This window comes from Rhinopithecus roxellana, chromosome 21, assembly GCF_007565055.1.
Source record: "Rhinopithecus roxellana isolate Shanxi Qingling chromosome 21, ASM756505v1, whole genome shotgun sequence".
NCBI lineage: Eukaryota > Metazoa > Chordata > Mammalia > Primates > Cercopithecidae > Rhinopithecus > Rhinopithecus roxellana.
Window position 1 is genome coordinate 73,250,113 of NC_044569.1, and position 10,177 is coordinate 73,260,289.

Consider the following 10,177-nt stretch of genomic DNA (forward strand, 5'->3'; position numbering starts at 1 on the left):
GAACCGACTATATTGAACTTCCTTGGGATGCTCACCTCTAATTGCTGCAGCTGTAACCACTGCTAGTAGCCAGGGTGGGCTGAAAAGCACCACAGTCTGCTGTGGAAAAAAGCCTCATGTCCATAGGTTTTAGAGTGGAATCTGCATCATCATAACTGAATTTTAGCACATAATTCAATCTGCTTGGATGGATGCCCCCTTTGCCTAAAACACAGGACGGATCACACCAAGAGAAATCATCCAAGATGCTCATGTTTTGTGCATGAAAGTACATCTGTATATCTTTTCCACTTTGCCCTTTTCAGTTTTCTTTGAGCACTGGAGTTTGTTTATTTATTTTATATTTTGGCAGCTAGGGACCAAGATATTTCTTTTCTGTTTGTTTTCTCCAACTCTTTTTACAGTTTAACAAGTCAAATACAAAACTCAGGGGAGTTAATAAGCCTCGTGATGGTATTGTGCATAGCATCACATTATTGATTGGATATACTGCATTGGAATGCTGTAGAAGAGCCCTAAACCAAAAAATTTCAGACGCCTGAAGCTTTGAGCTTTCCAATTAGGCTGAAAGGTTCCCCTGATAACCAGTAGTGCTGAAGCTTTTAATATTGTTTAGCTCTATCAGTTATCAGCAACGTTTTCTAGTTACGGAGGCCAGAGGATCACTTGATGTCAGCAAGGTAGCTCATCTAATCTACTTGCCCCCTTTCTAATCAAATATTCTATCTGGAAGAAAAGAAATTTTCAGTTTAACGTAAGCTGATCATAATTGGGAGCAAACGCTTCTTTCCCTTCTATGCTATCTCCTCCTGTGCAGTCTATTTTGCATTCAAAGATACATTTGAAAGTCGAAATCCCTTAGAGCTAAATATTCTAAACTGACAGAAGAATTTCTAGTGGCACACCAGCCTGGAGCCATGTTTTTATGAGGACATCACTTTCTATTTCTAAGCTTCACCATGCACTCTTGCTTTCTTAGTGCTGGGAGCCGTGCCACATCAACTTGCCTCCCTCTCAGCTTTTAATGTTTTTTTAATGGAGTCCAGTTTTCCGCCTAAGTTATGGCTAGCTTTCTGACAAACCATCAGACACCTAAGTGACCATAATGGAAGTGTCCAGATGTGTCATGGGAAGAGGCTATGGCTAACTTTCGTGCCTTTAAACAAAACCATATTATAACCATTCATTTTTACCTGGCCTCTGGGTTTGCCATAGAGGCTAAAATGAGGCTTAAGAAAACATTTTAAAAATTAATATATGATATGAAGTCTTTTCTTGTAAGCCACAAGCAAAAGCAATCATTTCTAAATCTGGCTGGCATAGTGAGTATGCTGCCTGTACAGTGAAATAGCAGAGGTGCTGCATGTTTTTCTGAAGCAAAGAACTGCTCAGGTAGCAATGAAGTTAGTTATCTAATGAAATAAAGCAAATGCACTTTACAGATTCCCAGCTGTGTAGAAGAATTTAAGAAAATAATTGTAAATTAAAATGAATTTAAAATGAATGGTGAATCATTGGAAATGCAAATTCATCAGGGAATGGGGCATTTCTATGATAAAGGAAGGAATATATCCTCTTGAAAGTCAGCAATTTAGATGGCTTTATCTATACAATTTGGAAGACATTTGCAGAGCATTTGGTAATTAAATATGCCCTCAGCTGAGCAATAATGCCCGGGGTTGTCCTGCTGGCAAATAAAAGCTAAGCGTTCTTGCTATGCCTGGGTTTTGAATTTCTGCTTGGAATCCTGTGAGTTGTCTGTGATACTGCTTGTGAGGTTGTACAATCCATACAATAATGTGAGTAAATCAATCTTTACTAAAAAACAAGCAGAATTCATTTTCCTAGCTTCTCAACAACTGGCTCTTCCTTGACATTCAGATTCTAGCTCAACATCTCCACCTACCCAACAAAGACTTTCCGTCCATGTTAGCCCACCCTATCTGACCACGTTCCTTTATTTTTATTTCACTGATCACTGTCCAAAATGGTTTTCTTCATTTGTTTGCTGGTTTATTGAATGCCTCTGCCTGGGGGAAAATAAACTCCTCTAGAGCAGGATGTTACCTGTCTCCTTCATGTCTGATGTCCCAGCTCTTAGAAGCAGTGCTGGCACATTGTGGGGTTTTCAATAAGGGAGGTTACATAAATGAATGAATGAATGAATGAAGAGTGCTGACTAGCATATAGCTCCAAAGGGAGTTATAGGACATTGGATAGCTCATAGGCTTGGTATAAGATATGGATATACATGCAGTCTAATAAAATGTAGCCTAATGAGGGCAGAAACTCTATACTTGAAAAAAATTTCCACAGCAGCTGATATTTTACACTGTTGGAGGCTTATTAATGGGGATTTCTTGAAGAGGTGACCTGGTGTTGTAATTCATGCCAGCAGGGATATGGGGGGGTACCGGGGGCCACTTTTAGGGATCGGAAGCCCATAGTAAGTCACCTGGATTGACGAGGACTGTCCTTTCCAGTGTGGACAATTCTGTTCACTTGAAATTCCTTGAACAGAGTTTTTTTCTTAACCAAAGAATAGAAAGATATTTTGCCGTGTCATTAATATTTTGGGTGCTTTCTGTCAAACCAATCCTTGCCTTTACATAGGTAAAAACTGTTCTTACCAAAAAAGCAGTTTGGCTGATGGAGTCTGAGATTCATTAAAAAGATTAGTAACTTGAAAGAAAACAAAAACAAGAAACTTCTTTGAATTTGATATATTTTATAGGAACGGGCCTAGTTTGATGTTGCCCAGTTTAACTTTTATCCAAATTGCCCTTGAGGAATGTTTTTTAATCAGATGCGTTTTTATCCGTATCTTCTGAAGTGACATTTTTTTCTTCTTTTTACAGGAGGGTAGAATAACATGGAAAGCAGCTTTTATTCACTCCAAGGACAACTAACTCACATACAACGAAGGGCAGAATAAGTCTCTCGGTGCGTAGATTAGCCTCAGGGTGTCATGGGTGTGTGTGTCTTACTTAGAAACCTCTTTAAAAATAATTACCTTGTGATTAGTATCTGATGCTAATGGTATATTTTCATTTAGAAAGTCTGAGGTCTTTATTTTCTGAGACAGTGAATGAACTTCTTTTCACCTTGTTCCTGGCTGTTTTTCCTCCATTGCTTTAATAAAGACTCAGGGGCATAGGCACATACACCTCCCTGCAAATGGTAAATTTTCTAATAAAACAGTTTTCGTTTCTGTTATAATTCCAGATGAATGAAATATAAAATATTTACTAAACCCCTTTTTATTTTTAAGGTGTATATTTTCTGGATGGTTTATGCATTTAAAAAAAGGAATGAATATTTTCTTTTTTCTTTTCTTTTTTTTTTGAGATGGAGTTTTGCTCTTGTTGCCCAGGCTGGAGTGCAATGGTGCAATCTCGGCTCACCATAACCTCTGCGATTACAGGCATGTACCACCATGACTGGCTAATTTTGTATTATTATTATTATTTTTTTTTTAGTAGAGACGGGGTTTCTCCATGTTGGTCAGGCTGGTCGAGAACTCCCAACCTCAGGTGATGCGCCCCCCTTGGCCTCCCAAAGTGCTGGGATTACAAGCATGAATATTTTCTTATGGATTCTACCAAATGTTTCTGTTTAATATGGTTACCAGGGGAAGCCCATCTGGGGGAAGGGTTTATAAGTTTAACTAAAATGTGAGAAATGGAGATAGAGACACACTGTAGTGTTCTTTCCAGCCAAAGCTCATTAATACAATTTTGGTCATGTTTAAAGACTTTTAAAAAATGGGTTTGGAGACAATTTTGAGCCCAGTCTTTAATCACTAACCACAGTGTGTTTCTCCCGTCACTTCCGTGATTCCGAGGTTAGCATATAATGTTTGGATCGTGGTAATGGCTGCATGTGAGCCACATATAAAAAAGTTGTAATCAATTTCTTTGATGTCCTAAAGTCACAGCCCACCAATCTAATATCAATGTGATGGGATAGGAATTGTCAGGCTATAGTTAGTTATTGGCTTTAAAAAATAAAAATAAAGCATCAACAAAATCTGCTTCTGGCAAGAAACATGTATATTAAGACTATTTGGGGGAAGAAATGAATGTAAATCCTTCCTTGTTTGAGTGACTTCTAGTAGTTCATATGTTTTCTGAAATAAAAGTGTGTGGAAAATGAAGGCCATTCCATGGAAGTTGGTAGCATGAGTATCTAGGATCCTCATAAGGTCCTAGCCTTCTGGAGTTTGTCATTAAAGTGTGGTTTTATGATTCCTCCCAAAAAGGGTGGGGGTAAAGAAAAGGGAGAACCTGGAACAGGGGAGAGAGGAGGAAGAAGGATGGGAAACAGGAATATGGACAAACTGGAGACTGATCTGTAGACTGGGGAGGAAATGGTTCCCTTAAGAAGTTTGCATGTAATATTTAACTGGTGCATTCATATAACATCTTGACTTAATAAAAGCAAAAGAAAAGAAAAATGAAAGAAAAAAATCTGCAGTGAGACAATAAAAAGTTTCCTCCTCACACCCACCGCCTTAGGGGTTTTTCCTCGGAGCCTCAGAGCTTATCCCACTGAAACTCATCAATTTTTGCCTTTATGCTGGAAATGCCAGAAAACATTTGAAGCTTTACAGCCACCCCTTGGGGTGGAAGGTTTCACAATGCCCGCTGAGCCACACAGCCTGTCCCCAGGGAAGGCCAAGGGGCCACAGGGTGGGGGAGAGAGGCATTATTTCTGTTCCTAGGCAGGGATCAAGTGCCCTTCCCCTGCCAGTCTGCAAACAAAGGACCCAACCTCAAAGCTCTTGCCTCAGCGCGTGACCTCGGGGGCCAAAGGCAAAACATTTTATCTCTGGGTCCTAGTGACATAAGCTCCTCAGGCTCTGCGATTGTAGTTTATGATGTGACTAGAAACCTTTGATGGAATGACTATTGCCTTCTATTTCTCTGCCCAGCCATTTATTATTCTGTATATTTTTGAGAGCTGTGGGAAACTTTCATAACCAAAGCCTGAGCCAGGCTAAAACTTGTTCTATTTGGAATCTCTAATGAAGTCAAAACATGGCCTGGATTTTCTGAAAGGCTCCTCTGGCCGCCTGCAACAGCCCCAGGGCACAATCAGACAGGGATGGAGAAGGCCTGGGAGCAGATTTTGTTACCAAGAATAGGACAGAACAATGTTTGCCTCCAAAACACTAGGGCTGCTATTTACCTTCTCAGCTGGAAGAAGTGAGGCATAAATGCATTATTGCACATAAAGTGTCAATACCAATTCTTTAATTTCTAAATTTTTAGGATTTTATTTTTTCTTAACTCCCCTTAAATAAAAGGTCAGGGAGAATTTTTAGCATAATTGATTTCCTGAACTAAGGGAATAAATTCTTCATTTCAGAAGTTTTGACGCTCTAAAATGCTGTTACTTTGCCTAAAATGGAAATATGGAGGAGGAAGAATAAAAATTGTAAGACATTTCCAGGTGATTATGGGGGTTGAGAACGCTTCCATGTGTGTGCTGTGTGTGTTGGCAATGTCATTATTTCAGGAACTGCTATGAAAAAACCAGGTTTCCCTATGTTTGGATGTAAAACTTCATCTACTTTTCAGAAGCTCTCCAAAATTATTTACCAGCTTGAGCCTGCCCCCTCAAAAGGAGCCTCAGATCCTAACATAAGTGGTAAGTTGTAAAATGTAGGTCCTAGTTTTTACTTAAGTCAAAGGTTAATAGGAAAAGGGGGGGTTGATTCCTCACTGTTTCAAGTTAATGTTTATTTTTCACCGTCATTTAAAGAATTTTTCAGGCCCTTATTTCACTGCTGAAAGCAGAGTAAGAGAACTCAGATTTCATGCCCCAGGGCTTGAATAAAGGAATAAAAACAGCACAACATTTGCATCTATTTAACTGTCTCAGTTCTAAGAGTCCCCTCACAGTAAGAGGGGGGAAACTGTATCTCTAGGTTAAATGAAGCTTTTCTGAGATATTTGCCAAAAACACAATTCAGAGAAAGATAATCATTGTCAGAAATGACCTAGGAAGTCAAGGCCTTATGATTGAAAACACAAAGCTTAGAAAGGTACATTCTCTTGCTTCTCTGCCTGCCCGGATATCAATGAGCATCAGCTAAAGGTGGCTGAAGAACCAATTTCATGCATCTACTGTATGAGGAAATGAACTGAGCCAAGGGCAAAAATAAAATTATACAAATGTTATTATAGACTAGCCTGCTTCTGTCCTAGTTTAATTCAAATTTTAGTGCTGCAGGCTTTGCTTCTGGCAGTAGCCTTCCTGAATAAATCAACATTTGCTTACATCTAAATTATTAGGGAAGCATGTGACTTTGTTTATTGTATAAATTATACGCAAGGTTAAAGTATTAACTGTTCAACTGGCTTTGTTCAGTCACCTCCCCAACTCTCCCCCAAATCATCTCTCCCCCAATAGGAAATAAAAATCTGAAACTACTAATTGCTTTTAGACAAACCAAGTAACAAAGCTGCATTATGAACCTGAGGTTACAGATGGAGAGCACTGTTAAAGGTGTGGCAGGAGGCAGTCTTGGTATTGAGGAAAAAGAAAGGTGCTCTGGCCCAAGAAATTGTTCACCTGAGCTCTGACGGGGTGTCTGCACAGAGGCAAATGGTGATCTGGCAAATAATCGGTTAAGTTGATTAAGGCAGCCAACCAAATGGGATAATTTAATACAAAACTAAAGAAAGCCTTTTGGCTAGGATTTCAGTAAGCAAGGAATTTCAAATTATATTGCAGTGTTGGACCCAAACATTTTTATTGCCTTTATCCGCTAGAAAGTTAGACATAGGCTGGAAAATGAACTTAGGAACAATGATTTGGTTTTTGTTTGTTTGTTTGTTTTGTTTTTCTCTCTGCACATCACTGTGAAATGACTCCTGAAAGACCATCCATACGTGTTCAGGAAAAAAGATGGGCTTTGATAACTAGACAATTTGACTTTCTAAGTGTTTAGACAAGCCAGGTATCAGGTGTGTCGGGCTATGAGAACATCCAATTTAAATAAACATCAAGCGTTCAGAGTAGACAAATCAGAAGGTAATTGTTTGCTTTACAAAAGGTTCTTTTTATAAGATCATCCGCAATACACTTCTTTCTGTTGACCTTTCCCACAGTATAATTTGCAAAATTATAATTAAATTCAATCTTTTCCAAAAATATATGGTTTTTTTTCTTTCTCAAGACTTTTTGTAGAAACTCTGCAGGTCAGAAGATTTTTGTATAGAATGGTCTTCTCCAATCAATTATCTGAATCTAAGGTGTGCTCAAAAGGAGAATCAGTTTCCCATTCGACCACTTAGGATTCTTTCTCTCAGCGTCCTAAATTTGGCTTTGAGACCTTGGACAATGATTCTCCTAACCTGGTCAATGCACCACCTGCAAGAATCACCCAGGACTGGAGTCCAGGAATCTGCTCAGTAACGTGACTGGATTGCATGTGAGCTAACATTTAAGAACTACTTTTGCAGAGTCTAATATGGAAGCAAACTGTGTAGTTCTCTCTACTCTGTCACGCGCTTTGCATCATCTCCTAGTCATTGTGTCCTGGAGCCCAGCCCAAAAGGCCTCCCAACCTCTGCCCTGCTTTGTTTTGGTCAAGAAGGGTATCTCTGGAGCACACCTACTGACTCCGTGGTAGATCTTGATTTGTATCAGGCTTTTATGAAAAATTGCCACACATAACTACAGTTCTTTTTGAAATAACTTATTATATGTAAAATTAAATTGCTTTCCACCCAATGAATATCTGTAAGAAATAACTTTTTAGTTTTTTTTTTTTTTTTCTTTTTTTGAGGCAGGGTCTCACTTTGCTGCCCAGGCTGGTTTCAAACTCCTGGGCTCAACCTATCCTCCCACCTCAGCCCCCATGGTTACTGCAACCACAGGCACATGCCACAATGTCTGGCTAATTAAAAAAATTTTTTTTTCTTTTTTTGGCTGGGTGCGGTGGCTCATGCCTGTAATCCCAGCACTTTGGGAGGCTGAGGTGGGCAGATTACTTGAGGTCAGGAGTTTGAGACCAGCCTGGCCAACATGGTGAAAACCCATCTCTACTAAAAGTACAGAAAAATTAGCTGGGTGTGGTGGCAGGCACCTGTAACCCCAGCTACTTGGGAGGCTGAGCCATGAGAATCATTTGAACCCGGAGGCAGAGGTTGCAGTGAGCCGAGATCACACTACTGCACTCCAGCCTGGGCAACAGAGTGAGACCCTGTCTCAAAAAAATGAAAATTAAAACGAAAGAAAAAAAAATTTTTTTAAGGCAGGGTCTCACTCTGCTGCCCAGGCTGATCTCAAACTCCCAGACTCAGGGAATCCTCCTTGCTCAATCTCCTAAAGTGCTAGGGTTACAAGTGTGAGCCCCTGCACCTGCCCTTAATTAATTAATTATAAATGGGAAGCACTGAAACTGTGTCCTTCCCCTCTTACTCTTCCAGAGGAAGAGAAGATCATCAGTGGCATATGGCAGTTGCAGGAAAGCAACACCCACAGCCGGTTTCACACATGTGGAGAGCACCCTGTGCCTCCTCCTCCTGGTTTCCCGTGCTCCACAAGTTCAGAGAAACTTCTCTCACAACCAACTATAGAAACGATGTCGGAAAGTACAGTCTTAGAAATAACATTTTAATTGCAGTATATCAGAGTGAAAAAAAAAAAAACAGATGTTGGAATTGGACAATTCTGGTTTCAGATCAGTTTCATTGTTCATCCTCATGTGATGTTTGGCAAGAAATAAAACATCTCTGCGTTCAGTTTCCTTGTCTGTGATATGAAATAACACATTGTAAATATGTTGAGTGTTAAGAAAATAATGAACAACATGCAAGGAGTAGTTGGGATATGGTAGCTGCTCAGTAGATAATCATGATGATCAATATTTACCATTGACAAGTAGCTGTGGAATCCACAAATGGTGGACATAAAAAGTTAACCAGTGAAGTGCTGGGACAACGTTGCTGAAGAAATATTGGAATGTTCCTGGTGTGCATAGTTAGATCGGCCTCAGCCTGAAAACTGCCTGCCACCACACCCAGCTAATTTTTTTGTACTTTTAATAGAGACGGGTTTTCACCATGTTGGCCAGGCTGGTCTCGAACTTCCTGCCCAAACCTGGGGCCTGTCTCCTCTTCCAGCGTTCCCTGAGGGAGGAGACAGAGAAAGAAAGTAAAGGCAGAAATCATAGAGGGAAGCTGCTTTCAGATAACTTCTACAGCTGGTATTTTTACAGAGACTATGTGTTGGGAGATGGTAAATTTACCTAGAAATTAATGTGATGAAGGCTTTATACATGAAATGGGAACTTTGCGATACTGACAACAGATGGACTAATGACTCTGTAGTGGTTTTTTGGAAGTTTTGTTTTGTTTTAGACAAAGTCTGGCTCTATCACCCAGGCTGGAGGGCAGTGGCATGATTTTTGCCTCACTGCAACCTCTGCCTCCTGAGTTCAAGTGATTCTCCTGTTTCAGCCTCCTGAGTAGCTGGGATTACAGGTGCCTGCCACCACGCCTGGCTAGTCTTTTGTATTTTTAGTAGAGATGGGGTTTCACCATGATGGCCAGGCTGGTTTCGAACTCCTGGCCTCAAATGATCCACCTCGGCCTCCCGAAGTGCTGGGATTACAGGCATAAGCCACTGCGCCTGACCATGATTCTGTAGTATTAATAAAAGTTTTCATAAAAGGTATGTCACAGAGTAGGATACAGAAAAGACACACATACTTTGGATGGTGAAATGAGAATAGTGTACAGGGAAAGGCAGGAAAGACCTGGCTTAGGGATTATCCGGTTCCACAATTGGGCACCACTGAATGCCGGAAACAATACTGAAGATGACAATTTTCTAGTGACCTAATCTGGCAGAGGGTAATAGTAACCCTCCCAGAATAGGGTCTTAACAAGTTTTCTTCCTGCTTGGAGATGTTACACTATCCACTTGCAAGTATGTTTTGTCTTTCAGCTCTCACATCAAGCCTATGAAATTGGTTTTATTTTTAGCCTCATGGTCCTGGGAATATTTTGAGAAGTGGTTACATCTTGAGTAATGGAGAATACCAATCGAATCCCACATCGTGTGAAGTATGTCTCCATTGGAGAGATTTACTATTTGTCTTCCCAGTATCCATTCACTGTTTTTAAGGTAAAATGACACTTCAAATTCCATCTGGGGAACC

General features: G+C 40.1%; 1 non-coding gene across 1 annotated transcript; it reads right to left on the reverse strand.

Annotated features, from left to right (window-relative positions):
- Positions 1–8,403: 8,403 nt before the first annotated feature.
- Positions 8,404–8,616, reverse strand: LOC115895596. The gene has a single exon (XR_004055777.1). It is a non-coding gene; the product is annotated as a small nucleolar RNA U3 (small nucleolar RNA).
- Between the last annotated feature and the right edge of the window lie 1,561 nt (positions 8,617–10,177).